Raw genomic sequence first — 15,342 nt, 5'->3', positions numbered from 1 at the left:
CCTCCATACATTCTTTGTGAATGCAACTACATTTCCCATCTTCCTTGTTTAGCAAAGAATCGTATGTTAATAACATTTTTTGAAAGGTGTGGCTCAGTGATATTCTTTTCAGTTTGGAAATAACTAGACTTCCTGGCATCATAACTTCAAATTGTGGTGGAGCCAGCTGATAATAAGTTGAACATTCTGCAATTGTCTTTGTTTGGGTATAACTTTGTGTAGCCTTGAATGTGGATGTGAGTTAGGGGTAAAAGTTAATGCCAAAATCTTAAGATACAGATATTTAAGCCTTTTCATAAGTATGAGATAAATTCCCTTCTGTCAGAATGTGATTTTTTTTTCTTGGCCAGAGAAGAAAACATCATAGTGAATCATTGCATGATAAAAAAAAAAGTGGGTTTGAGAGAATTGACCCTTAAAGTTGTTATAGCATGTATGACTCTCAGACCTCAATCACTGTTACGCAAAAATATAACTATTTTTTATGACATCTATATTTCAGACATTGAGCCCCAAGGGTTCAATGATGGGGGACTGGTGGGAAAAAAACTAACCTCAATCCTTCTTAGGGTCTTCTCCCCAAGGTTGTTGGCATCATCCTATCAACATCTTATGTGGTGCCAAGGTGTTGGGGGGAATTGGGGTGAGTAGCAGTGATGAGAGCATAGGCGTATAGTTATTAATCAGTTGATATAGATTACTGCTGAGATGTCCAATCTCCTGGTCCACATAGTCCCTTTAAGTCAGAGTTCCTTGGCTATTTTCCCACTGCTCTTGGGGCTGAAGAATCTTTGCCAACTCTGCACACAGACCTGCCATTGCTTTCTATGGTCTTGATGCTTCCCTGCTAGAACTGCCATGAAATGAAGTAAAAGGTCCTTGATTCTCTTCAAGAGTCTCTTACATTTTGGCTCCACTCTTCTCTCCCAACCTGGAAGACTCCTTTTCTAGTGTGAGGAAAAGCCTTTTCCCTCTCTGTATTTTAAAAGTCCTCCATCCCTGTGGAATTTCTTCCTCTATGAGCTTAGACTTTTTGAATCACTGAACTTGCAGGCTACTTCTATATTTGCTGAGGTACCCTACCTCTTTTCCCCAAGGGAACAGAGCCAGCTACCTGCTTGGATGGAGGGTAAAAAAAAGGGGAGAATATACTGACAAAAAAATTAGTTAAAACCTCAAAATCTTATCCAATCACCTTATTCGTTAGAGGCAGTAAATTGCCTTTCTGTGAAGTTTTCGTAGTATTAATGAACTTTGGAATCCAGAAAGAACTTTGATACAGTGACTTTCGTAGAAATCAGCATACCCCTATAAAAGCCAAGTCTTTAAAAGCCCCACAGTTACAAGTGGGGCCAAGGTGTTGAAGAAGGAGATGCTCTTGTGAGAATTTCAACTTCTCTTTCTCATCATAGGACAGTTTCATGGAAGCCTCCTTTGCTTGCCACCCTCAGCAACTGGACTGTCCTCTCTCTCTCGGTTCTCCTTAAGTTCCCTCTTCCCATTGCTCCCTCCCGACAGTTCTGCAGCTCTAGGGAGCAACCAGTCCTCCTGAGCTAGCTGTTTGATTGAGGTCTGCATTGCATCTAAGGGTCATGTCAACAAGGAGCTACAGAATCTATCATTTTCAGCTTGATTTGGGGTTTTCTAGTTATCGTTGATACTGATTACAGAGCAGTAGATTGGACCACAACAAAGTAAATAATTTTCAGACACAAGACCACCAAAATGGCCAGATATGTTGTACTGGAAAGAATGTAGTTCAGAAACTGAGACTCAGCGAGGTTAACGGTTGTCCAGATTCATACAACAAGTTTGTGAATGGAAGAACGTGATGAAAAGCCTCCTTTGTGGATTTTATTAAGTGCAGAGTTGTGATAACTTTCAAATATATTGCAAAAGACTCCACAGCCATTTGATAACTCTAATAAAATAGGAGCACTGATTGATAGGCCAGCATCATATAGTCGTTGTCAGCATGGGCTCTGACTGCTGAGTTCCTACGCTAGTTCTGCCCTTACAAACTGTGAAACCTGGGCCTTGTTACTTTTCCTCTCTTTGTCTCAGTCTCATCATCTGTAAGATGAGGATAATAATAGTACCTACTTCATGGGGTTGTTATAAAGCTGGGATGAATTAACGTATATGTAATGCACTTAGGATAGTGGTTGGCTCATAGTAGGTATTATATATTAGTTGTTATTATGAAATTATTGTTACTTTGGAGAAATATCCCAGTGACATATTCAGAGAAGAGAAATGTGTATGTGAAGATTAAAGGACATCGAAACAAAGCCTGTGATCACCTAGGAACTGGGGTAATCACTTACTCACTTGTTAAACATCCAGGGAAACCGTTGATTCATTAAAGACTGTAATAAATTTTAATAGCAGTGTGTCTGAAAGATGTAACATGACTCGGAGACTTCATGTTTAATAATATGTGATTATAATGTGTTAAGAGATTAAAATGAGGGAGGAGGCATAAAATACTATAACTAGTAATTGAAAACTAAAACTTAAAGCAACAGTAAAATACCATTATTCCCCTACTGTCAACAGCTAAAAAAATTTTGTTAGTGGATATGTTTTAAAATGCTATTCTAATATATTGCTGCTGTTTGGAGAGTTAACTTGAAAAAAATGTTCCAGGAAAACAATATTTATTAAAATGTTGAAAATTGTTTTTCTCTTTGGCATCATAATCCCAATTCTAGAAATATACCTTAAGAAAACAAACATATAACCAAAATTAATATTTATCCATATAAGTTCCATTATATGTTTAAATTAGAAGTAACCTAAAAGCTCAATAATTGAATGGTTAAATAAATAATGATACAAATACAAAGACATATTATGCAGCTATTAAAAGTCATGCTTGATAGATGATAAATCAATAAATGAATTAAGTGTGATAAAGAAATCTGCACATACAGAATATCAGAGATTATGTTTAGTCATATATAGTACAACCCTGACTATAGTAGGTTATTCAAATAGAGTTTTATTTTTTTCATATAACAAAAAAATGTGGAGATAGAAAGTCCAAAGCTTGTGCTGTGTCTTCACAATGTCGTCAATGTCCCAAGCTCCATTTTCTTTCCATTCTACCATCCCAAGCCTGTGGCTTTTGTTCTCATGCTTGTCCCTCATGGTCACAAGGTGGCTGCTCCATATCGAGCCTCACATGCGTGCTCCAGGCCAGAAAAAGAAAAAGAAACTAACAAGGAGAAGCTGGCACTGCCTATTTCAAGCAAGCAAATGTTGCCTGAAACCTCCAGTAAACTTTCCCTTACATCTTACTCACCCACAACTATGTCACATGGTTACCCCTAACTTGAAGGAACCCTGGCAAACATTGGTTTTTAGCTGGGACCATTGCTATGCTGGACAGAATTGGACTTCTTTAGTAAGGAAGATGGGGAGAATGCATATTAGACTACTAACCAGATTTGTTACATCGGGTGCTATCCTAATGTAGTAAAAAAAAAAAAAAAGGTATAACACAAGCAGTCACCCCCTTATTCTCTTGCCCAGACAAAAGATTGGAGCACAATATACCAAAATATTAGCAGTGTTTATATTTTAGTGGTAGGATTCCAGGTGTTCTTAATCTTCTTATTTATAATTTTCTTTATTCTCCAAGTTTTCTATAGTGAACATTTAACCAGATAAACAGCAATTTTTGAACAAAAATTTACAAGTATTTCATTTTTGCTGTGGTTATAACAGCAAACATTGGAAAAATAACCTATCAATAGAGAACCTGTTAAATAAATTGTGGTGTATTCATACAGTGTGACATTATAAAAGCTTAAAAAAATGAAATATATCTAAATGTACTGATGTAGAAAATGTTCAAGTTACATGAAGTGAAAAAAAGCAAGCTTCAGAACACTGTGATCCCACTTATTCTTTTAAAATACAGACAAATTTGGACAAGACATAGACATCCATAAGCATTGAAGGGGTCTGCAAGACTATGCCCCAAACTATGAGCAGTGTTCTTGGGGGAGCAGTATCGAGGGAAGGGTGAATTATTTTTTAAATTGATACATTTGTTATTATTTGAGCACTTTTTACAACAAGAATATAATGTTAATTATTCAATCTAAAGATAGTAAAAATAAACAAAAATTCAAATTAGTCCAATAAAGGGTATGGACTTTAAGGCTCCATAATTCTGGTTTTCACACAGGAACTTTTGCTCCTTTTGGATAGAGTGGAGCATCTGCAAGGTGTAGTGAAGTATGAGATGTTGCCCTCCACAGCCTCAGCAATGTGCCGTTGAATAATTGAGTTGATAGAGCGCGTGGATATCAGTGAGGAAAGGGCTCAGAGACTCTAGCAGAGTAGGAGGGGTGGTAACAGACCAGAAGATGGATTGCATTAAAAAACGCAACTCCAAGCTTTAAAACCGTAGGACAAGTCTTCAGGAAGCAACAGTCAGATCTTTTTGCTTGGTGGTCTTGGATATCACAGGAACATTTGCCCTAGCTCTTGATTGCCAAAAAAAAGCTCCTATCGTGGTTCTGCGAGCTGTGTACAGCCTTTCACAGGCTCTTTCTTTCCTGGGAGATAGTGACAGATGACATTTTGGAGCACAACACACATGGTCCCTGTTCTCTTTCTGCAATCAGCAGGCCCATGATTACCCCTCAGAAACAACTGTAGTCTTAATGTACATGGCATGGAAAAGGCTCATGACAAGGAGAATGGGACTATAGTTCCAAAATGAATTTTTTCCTACTCCTCTGGCTTAAATATGCCTAAGATACTGAAGAATGCAAGACAATATTTTATGCATAAAAGCTACTGTTAGGGGTGGTTCTGGAAAAAAATGTTTTAACTAAAAACACTGAACTTTCAGCATTTCTGCCAAACCAGCTTTTTTTTTTTTTCTGCCTTTTGTAAGGCCACAAAGTAAAACAAGCAGCCTCTGCTCCCAAGACTGCACATTCTCCTTTTGGCAGCTTTATTTGCACTTCTGATTTATATGGTTTGTTTAATTAAAAGTATGAAGAATTTTCCTTCTCAAATTCTTTCCCACATTCTGATTCTCAATGTCCAGGCCTCAAGGATTTCTTCATCTGCTTCTTCTAATCTCCCGGAGAAATCCAGAGGAGGCTTCCTTGACTTCTCTCTTTTCCCTCTGATGCTAGCCTACAATGTGAAAGTGAGAGACCCTATTACTTGTTTCAGTTTCTTTCTTCTTCTCCGGCTACCTCAGAATCAGATATAGAAATTAATGAATATATAAGCAAAGTGTTTGGGCAGTCATTAAAGATATGGGCAATGGTGTGTAAATTGTTATAACATTGCATCTGTACCTTTTCTTTTGGAGATCATCTAGGGGGTTCTGCAGCTCCAGTTAATACTGAAATGGCTTGACTTTAGATTCAATAATAGGAATGAAAAATTTACAACATGGAGTAGAAACGCCAGCAATGGTTGCTGCTTCTCTTTCCCTCTTGCTGAGCCTGCTGGAGGACCTGCTGTTCTAAGACCAACTCAGAAAGGTCGGCAGGTTGTCAGAGTGGAGCTTCTCTACTGCTACCACAAACAGAGGCTGCACACTCCGCCCTCGGGGCCACCATCTAGACCCACCGCATCCACTCTCTAGAAGAAAGGGTCCCTCCACACTGGGTGACCTTCACCCTCTGGAATGTAGGCAGGCAGAGGTGCAAGGCTGTGTGGCTAGTAACCTGACAGCCACCAACCAACACAAGGTTGTTGCGTTTTGCAGCAGTGATGAGAACACGATCAAGAAGGTCTTGTACTGCTAGGGGACTCTCAGGAAAGACCCAAGCCTGCGGTTCCGATCCTGTACTTCGGTGCCACCTGGTTATCCTTTGTCATCTACAGAAAGCTGGACCTTGGGGGAGGGGGGAGGAGCGACTGAGGACAACCTGAGGCTCCTGCATCTGCAAGAGAGTGGAGATTTCCATCACTTCAGCTGACAGACCCACAGCAGCCACTCCTAGCCAAGGATCCAGGCGCCGCTCTGTGGTGCACGTCCCCTCCCCACTGTCTGAGCAGGAGCTTCTTGGAGCTTCCAGGCGTGGTGCATCCCTCCACAGCATTCAGGTTTTGAGGTAAGTGCTCTGGCTCCCTGGACCTGGCTGGTACAACAGCAGAAATCTTGTGTGTGCAGCCCCGCAGGAGAGGAACCTTTCCCACCAGCATGACCGTGTATGGCAGGGGCCTCTCTGTGGGCTGAGGCTGGCTCTGGACACAGGCTGCCTGGTAGTCTTGGACCTCAGACCCTGGCTGCCTGACCTCAGCCACTCAAGAGAACTCTGTGCTAGTCTTTTTCATTTAAAATGGGTAACTGCTTATTTATTTCAGGAGGGAGGCATGTTTTAAGCCTTGAATGAAATAAAAGTTAATCTATTTAGTTTTAAAAAAGCTCAAAAAATACTAATGTATTTTAGTAAAATTTGCTTCTCAACCTTTTTTAAAAAAATGTATTTCATGAAACTTTTTATCCGTTGAAAACCAGCAATCTCCGTTTTATGTTCCCTGAAAGAACAGCTCTATGAATGTTTTCATGGGTTGTCAAACAAACATAGTTAGGAGACCAATTTATAGCAGCATTCAGGAAACAGGGCAAGCCAAGCCATGAAATTGCACCCTATGTCATTTGGGATGCTTGTGTGCCTAACTTGCTAAACCTAGCTGCACAACTGTTTCGTAAGCTCTCTACTGTACTGGATTTTGAATAACCATCTCCGTTGTTGCTCCACATTGATGTCTGACATCTTTGAACAATTATCATTTTCAGAGGTTTGGACAAAGGGGAAAAATGCCTTGGCTTCAGTATCAGTTCCCTTCATAGTACTGAACATGTGATTGCTACTAGAGTCTTGGTTCTCCTTCTTTCTCCCTGAAGGCATAGGTCTCGAAAAGAGAATTGGCTCAAGCTAACCTGGTCTTACCCATCTGATGTACAGTTGCTAATATGATATGATTAGCAGGACAACTTCGGTATGATGTTATGGCAGTGTGGCCACAGAATTTTGATTTATTCCACAGGCTCTTTTGCTATTTTATTACTTTCCCCACTCAGGTCCATTTTGCTTTATTTGTAAGAAAAAAAATGTTACAGTTAGGTTATGGCTATATGGCACCACCACATTAACCATTTTCTATTCAATTTTAGTTTTTGACTGTTGTAAAGTCTAAGTTTTAAAGCAGTGATATGAATCATTCCAAGTTGTTTTGATCCTTAAGACAACATAATAGCCAGACCTACAAGTTCCCAGTCTGATTATTAACGTAATTCAACCAACCAGGTAGTGATCCAGTCCATTGCTCAGCCATTGAACCTCAACAAAAAGTTAGTTTTGTCAGTTGTAGCAATCTTGTCTAAAGGTTTATAATTTAAGTAACGCTTTTTTAACAAACTAGTTTTCCAGAGTGCATTTGGAAAGTGTGTCTGGAAAATGGAGATACTATGGAAAAAAGAGAAATAAAAGTAGGGAAAAGGGGGATCATCTTTAGATGTGTTCACCATGTTTCCCTCCAGTTCTGTTTTTAGCATTTGACTACACAGTCTGTTCAGTCCAGATAAATGATTGCTTCCCACAGGTCATCATCATTCTTTCCACTCATCTCAAAGTCATTCATCATCATCTCCAAAGTGTGTTTCGACATATGCTGCACTTTAGAAGGATACACCCAAGGTTGGAGGTAAAACATTATCAGAGACTAGGACTACAAAAATTAAATGTTTGGCTTTGTTCATGGATGCTCCCCAAGTTCAGTTTTACATACATTTATGCTTCCGCCATATGCCGTTCTGTCCCTCTTGTATAAAACACCTCTTGATTCCCTTGCACAATTGGTTAATTCTTCAAAGTCCTTTGAGATTTAAATCAAGTGCCACTTCTTCTGGTATGTCTTCCTTGACATCCCCCCATAGGTAATAAATGATTAAATAACAACTCCCACTTTTTAGTACTTCCTTTTAGCCAGAAAATGTACTTTTGTGAAGTCACTATCCTTCATGACTATCCCTAGGTCATTAATTAATTCTCACAACTACCTTATGAGGTGGATACTAACCCAATCGACCAAAGAGGAAACTCCAACTTAAAGAGATTAAATACCTTTCTTAAGGCGACACAGCTAGTACACAGTGGGGGCAAGATTGGAACCCAAGTTCTGTGGTCCATATTCTAAGCCACTATCATGTTGTTTCCCCGAGAGTGGCACATAAACCACTGCTGCTATGAGAGATGAGTTGAGATGGTGCTGAACATCTTTATGTGAATAATTTTATATTTATTCATTTTGGTGAGACAGAGAATAAGAAAACAAATCAATTCTCGGCATTTCCCAAATTTGCTTCATATTTTTATTTTGAAGGAATAAAACATTATATATACAATTGAAGACCTCTTTGTTGCCCTCCCAGATCTCATTCCTCTCCAACCCTCCTCAGAAGTAACGACCATCCTAATATAGTGGTTATCATTCCTCACAAGTTTTTTTTTTGTAAAGATTGGTACCTGAGCTAATAACTGTTGCCAATCTTCTTCTTCTTTTTTTTCCTTCTGCTTTTTCTTCCCAAATCCCTCCAGCACATGGTTGCATATTTTAGTTGTTGGTCCTTCTAGTTGTGGCATGTGGGACGCTGCCTCAACATGGCCTCACGCGTGGTGCCATGTCCGTGCCCAGGATCCGAATCCCCGAAACCCTGGGCTGCCGCAGCGGAGTACACGAACTTAACCACTTGGCCACGGGGCTTGCTCCCTCCTGACAAGTTTTTAAACTACTGATAAGTACATATTTATCAATATATAATATGTAATATTGTTTTGTCTTCAAACTTTATGTAAATAGCCTACCGTATGTGTTATTTTGCAGCTCCTTTTGTTCACTCAACATTTTGTTATTAATATTTATGTGACACACGTGATCTTTGTTCCTGCATTTTAAATGCTGTAGAACATTCCATTGTATCAATATGTCAGATTTATTTATCCCTTCTCCCCCTGACTGACATATAAATTGCTTCCAATGTTCGATATAACAAATAATGCTGCACTTAGCCTTCCTTTGCGTGTCTTCTTGTGCACATGTGCTAGATTTTTCTCTAGGACACAAACCACAAAGTAGAATTGCTAGGTCATAGTTTATATCTATCTTCAACTCTACAAAATATTACCAAGTTGCTTTCTAAAATGTATCAATTTACATACCCACTTGGTGTTTATAAGAATTCTCTCTTCTCAAAATCCTCACCAGACTCCTTAGTTTTTACCAACCTTGCAAGCGGGAAAGGTTATTTCACAGGGCTTTTTTATTTGCGTGTCCTGATATTAGTAAGATTGAAGATCTTTTCATAGGTTTATTGGCCATTGGATTTCTTCTTTTGTGAATTGCCCATTTTCCCTTCTAGAAATTATTTAATTTTAAAACTTATACCCAGTAAAATTCATTGTTTTTGATGTACAGATTTACGAGTTTTGACAAATGCATGGAGTTGCATAATCACCACCAAAACAAGATATAGGACATGATGCCACTTTGTAGTCAGCCCCTCTTTGTATCCTCCGTCCCTGGACAGTTGTTTTCCACACTCATAGTTTTGTCTTATCCCGAATGTCATATAAATGGAACTATACACTATGTAGGTTTTTGATGTTTGGCTTCTTTCACTTAGCATAATGTATTTTAGATTCGTCCATGTTATGCATTTCAATAGTTTGCTCTTTTTTGTTGCTGAGTGGCATTCCATTGTATGGATGTACGCAGTGTGTTTACCCATTTACCAGTTGAAGGATTGTTTCTAAATTTTGGCAATAATGAATAAAGCTGCTATGAAAATTTGCATATAGGTTTTTGTGAGGCATTATGTCTTCATTTCTTGTGGGGAAATACCTAGCAGTGGGGTTGCAGGGTCATATGGTGGGTATATGTTTAACTTTATAGGAATCTGCCAAACTGGTTTCCAGAGTGGCTGTGCAATTTTGAGTTCCAGCTGCTCAACATCCTCACCGGCAGTTGGTATTATCAGAGGGATTTTTTGAGGTTAGCCATTAGTATATAGAGGGAAGTGTCTGTTCAAATCTTGTCCATTTTAAAAAATTAGGTCATTTGTTTCCTAATTGTTGATAAAATAATATTGTTAATCCAAGTCCTTTATCAGAAATGTGATTTGCAAGCATTTTCTCCCAGTCTTTTTTTCTCATTATCTTAACAGTCATTCAAAGAGAAAAAGTTTTTAATTTTGATGACGTCCAATTTGTCAATATTTTCTTTTATGGATGGTGCTTTTGGTGTCATACCTAAGAAAACTTTGCCTAACCCAAGGTCAAAAAGATTTTCTCCAATCTTCTAGAAATTTTAGAAATCTTAAATTTCTAAAAGAAGAAATTTTAAACTCTTAGGGTTCATATTTAGATCAGCATTCCCGTCTGAGTTTATTTTTATACAGGGTGAGAGATACAGATCAAAATTGTTTTTGCATATTGATATCCAATTGTTCCAGACTATCCCTTCACAATTGAATTGGTTTTGCACCTTCGTCACAAATCAATTGACCGCACGTATATTAGAATGTCTAAAATTAAAAAGACTGACCATACCAAGTGTTGGAGAGGGTGTTGAGCAACTGGAATTCTCCTACGTTGTAAATAGTTAAACAAATACCACCCACATTACCCAGCCATTTTACTCCAATATATTTACCCAAGGGAAATGAAAATATATGTTTCTATAAATGCTTATACACAGTTTGTGTCAAATTTACTTGTAGTGGCCCAAACAAGAACAAGAAACATGTCAAATGTCCATTAAGAGGTGAGTTATGGTACAACCATGCAATGGAATTCTCAGCAATATCAAAGAATGAACAAAAGATATACACATCATCATGAATGAATCTCAAAATATTTAGGTGAGTAAAAGAAAGAAGACCACTTAAGAATATATACTGTATGATTCCATTTATATAAAATTCTAGAAACTGAAAACAATCTATAGGGACAGAAAGAAGAGCAGTGGTTGGCTGGGGGCAGGAGTGGAGAGTGGGGGGAAATTAAAGGACAAAAGGGTAAAAGAAAACTTTTTGCAGTGATGGGTATGGTCATTATCTTGATTGTTCTGTTGCTTTCATAATATATATGTAAAATCTTATCAAATTGCACACTTCAAATATATACAGTTTATTGTATGTCAATTATACCTCAATTAAGATATTTAAAAAATCAATTGACCAAATATTTGTGGGTTTATTTCTGTACTCTCTATTCTTATTCATTGATCTAAGTGACTATCCTTATGCCAATGCAAACTTTCTCAATTACTGTAGCTTTACAGTAAGTCTTGAAATAAAGAAGTAATAGTCCTCCAACTTTATTCTTTTACAAAATTGTTTTGGGTATTCAGCTCCTTTGCCTTTCAATATAATATTTAGAATCAGCTTATGGATACCAACAAAAAAAGGTTCCTGGGAATTTGATTAGTATTGTGCTGAATCTAGATCAGTTTGGCTCAAACTGACATTTTCATAATATTGAGTATTCCAATCCATGAATATGGTATAGCTCTCCATTTATTTAGGAATTCTTTGATTTCTTTCACCAATGTTTTATAGATATCAGCATATAGATCCTGCACATATTTTGTTAGGTTTATGTCTCAGTATTTAATTTTCTTTCTTTTTTTTTTTTCTGGGAAAGATTGGCCCTGAGCTAACATCTGTGCCAATCTTCCTCTGTTTTCTGTGTGGGTTGCTGCCACAGCATGGCTGCTGATGAGTGGTTTAGGTCTGTGCTTGGGAACCGAACCCAGGCCGCTGAAGTGGCGTGTACTGAACTTAACTACTGGACCACAGGGCCAGCCCCTCAGTATTTAATTTTCTTAGTGTTATTGTAAATGGTACTATTTAAAAAAATTTTGAACCCAATTGTTCATTGCTGATATATAGAAAATTTTTAAAAATTTGTATATTAACCTTATATATTGCAAATATACTAAATTCCCTTATTACTTCTAGGAGCTTTTTTGCAGATTCCTTGTTTTTTTATGTAAGACAATTGTGGTTTCGGTGAATAGAGACAGTTTTATTTATTCCTTTCTAATCCTTGTGCTTTTTCCTTGCCTCATTGTACTGGCTAGGACTACCAGTCTGATGTTGAATCACGTTGGTAAGAGCAGACATCCTTGATTTGTTCCCAATCTTAGGAGAAAAGCATTCAGTTTCTCGCCATTAAGGAACATGAAAGCTGTAGGGTTTTGGGGTAAATTTCCTTTATCAGTTTAATGAAATTCACTTTGCAGTTTGCCAAGAGTTTTATGATTATTTTTATTATAAATGTTCATTGGATTTTGTCAAATGGATTTCCTCCATCTATTGAGATGATCATATGGCTTTTCTTATATAGTCTGTTGATCTGGAAAATTATATTGGTTATTTCCCAAATGTTGAACCAACCTTTCATTCCTGAGGCAAACTCTCTTGATTATGATGTATTATCCACTTAACAGAGGGCTAGATTCAATTTGATAACAGTTTGTTGAGGATTTAGGTGTTCATGTTCATCAGGGATTTGGGTCTGTAATTTTCTTTTCTTGCAATGTGTTTGGTTTGGTATTAGGGAAATCTGGCCTCATAAAATGAGTTATGAAGTGCTCCCTTCGATTCTATTTTCTGTAAGAGATTTGATAGAATTGGTGTTATTTTCCTTTAAATATTTGTTAGAATTCATCATTGACACCATCTGCACCTAGAGTTTTCCTTATTCGAAATTTTTTTAACTACATAAAGTTCTCTTAATATATATAGGAATATTCAGGTTATCCATTTCTTCTTGACTTCTGATCATTTGTGTCTCTCATGGAATTGGTTCATTTTATTCAAGTCATTGAATTTTTGAGCACTGTGTTGTTCATAATATTTCTTAATTATCTCTTTAATGACTATATGTTCTGTAGATGTCCCCCTTTTCATGCCTGGTATTGCCAATTTGTGTCTTCTCTCATTTTTTCTTGGCCAGTATGAGAAGAGATTTACCATTTTTTTATCTTTACAAACATCCAAATTTTGATTTCATTTAATTTCTCTATTGTTTTCCTGTTTCATTTTCGTTGTTTTGTTCTCTATATTATTTCCTTTCTTTTGTCTGATTTCAGATTGCTTTTCTTTTCTTTTCATGGTTTCTTATGGCAGAAGCTTAGATTATCGATCTGCAATCTTTTCAAATATAAGCATTTACTGCTTCAAATCTTCCTCTATTCACTGCCTTACCCACATCCCACATTTTTTGATTTGTTGTGTTTTCATTTTCATGTAGTTTGAAATGTTTCCAATTTCCTTTGACTCATAGGTTATGAAAAAGTGTGTTGTTTAATTTGCAAATATTTGAGAATTTTCCAGATATTTTATTGAGTTCTGAGCTTAATTCCATTTTGTCAGAGAGCATACTTACCATGATTTCTATTCTTTTAAATTTGTTGTGGTTTGATTAATGGCTCAAAACATGGCCTATTTTGGTGACTGTTTCGTATTTCATGTGCACTTGGAAAGAATGTGTATTCTGCTGTTGTTGGGTGGCATGTTCTATACATTTAAATTATTTTCAGTTGACTGGTCGTAGTATTCAGTTCTTCAATATCCTTGCTGGTTTATCTGTCTGCTACTTCTGTTACTGAGACAGGAGTTGTTGTCTCCAACTATATTTGTGGATTTATACATTGCTCTTTTTTGGTTCTATCAATTTTTACTCCACTCATTTTGTATCCCTCTTGTGAGGTACATATACGTATAGAATTATTATGTCTTCTTGGTGAATCGAACCATTTATTATTACCCTTCTTTATACCTAGTAATATTCTCTATTCTGAAGTCTACTTTGTCTGATATTAATATAGCCAGGCCAGATATCTTTTGTTTAATGCTGGCTTGGTATATCTTTTTCTATTATTTTATCTTAACTTATCTTTGTCACTGTATTTAAAGTGGGTTGCCTGTGGACAAAGATAGGCTTCTGTGTTTTCCTCTTTTTTGGAGGAAATACTATTGAAGTTTTACACTAATTAGCATACGCTAGGCTGGTGTAGTATATATACCAGAACATGTATGTAATAGCTCAAAATAGTAGAGATTTATCACTCACATATAATTCCATGAGATTTCTATGTTTGTGGAGGTGTGAGGGTTCTATTCCATGCAGTTAGTCAGGGAACCAGGATGATGACAGTGTTACTGTCTCTTTACATGTAGCTTGCACAGTCTCTCTGAGGGTCACTATTCCCAGCTGGAAGGAAGAACACGGAGAATTGCACACTGCAGGAGGCTTAGAGACGGCATACAGAACTTCTTTTCATATTCTATTGGCCATTATTCAGTCACATGGCTGCAACTAACTATATGATTAGCTGGAAAATGTCTAGTTATGTGCCCTAAAAGAAGAGGAAATAGATTTTGATGAACAGCTTGCCATCTCTGCCATAAGTTTTACGGTTAAGTATGATTGCTGTAGGCTTTTGGTAGATTTTTTTTAACCTTTTATTGAGATTATGATAGTTTACAACCTTGTGAAATTTCAGTTGTACATTATTGTTAGTCATGTTGTAGGTGCACCACTTCACCCTTTGTGCCCTCCCCCCACCCCTCCTTTCCCCTGGTAACCACCCATCAGTTCTCTTTGTCTCTGTGTTTAACTTCCACCTATGAGTGGAGTCATACAGAGTTCGTTTTTCTCTGTCTGGCTTATTTCACTTAACATAATACCTTCAAGGTCCATCCATGTTGTTGTGAGTGGGATGATTTTGTCTTTTTTTTGGTAGATTTTTAAAATTCAAATTGAGGATATTTATTTATATTCCTGATTTCCCAGCAGTTTTTATTATGTTGAGTTTAATTGCGTGGTTTTTAGGTTTCTATAAATGATAATCATATGTGGCTTTCCTTTAATCTGTTAATACAGTAATTTACCTAATTAGATTTTCCAATTCTGGATCATTGTTTCATTCTTGGGGAAAATGCTAGTATGTTGTATTATATCAGGTTTTTATACACTGCTCAATTTGATATTCTTGTGTTTTATTTAGGATATTTTTAATTCATGCTTATTTGAGAATTTGATCTATTATTTCTTCTACTGTAATTGTCTGGATTTGGTATCAAAGTAATATATAGGCCTCAGAGCATGGGTTGGGGAGTTTCTTCTCTGGTTTCTAAAACAGTTTATATAAATAGTAATTCTCTCTTCCTAACAGTTTTAGTAAAACTTGCAGGTAAATCTCTAAGGGCCCGATGTCTGTTTTGAGTGTGATACGGGAGGAGACTTGTCATATTTAATTTTTTAATGATTATCAGTATAATCAGGT

Source organism: Equus asinus, chromosome X, assembly GCF_041296235.1.
Source record: "Equus asinus isolate D_3611 breed Donkey chromosome X, EquAss-T2T_v2, whole genome shotgun sequence".
In the NCBI taxonomy this organism is placed as follows: domain Eukaryota; kingdom Metazoa; phylum Chordata; class Mammalia; order Perissodactyla; family Equidae; genus Equus; species Equus asinus.
The sequence above is the reverse complement of the archived record's forward strand: the minus strand, read 5'-3'. Positions refer to the sequence as shown.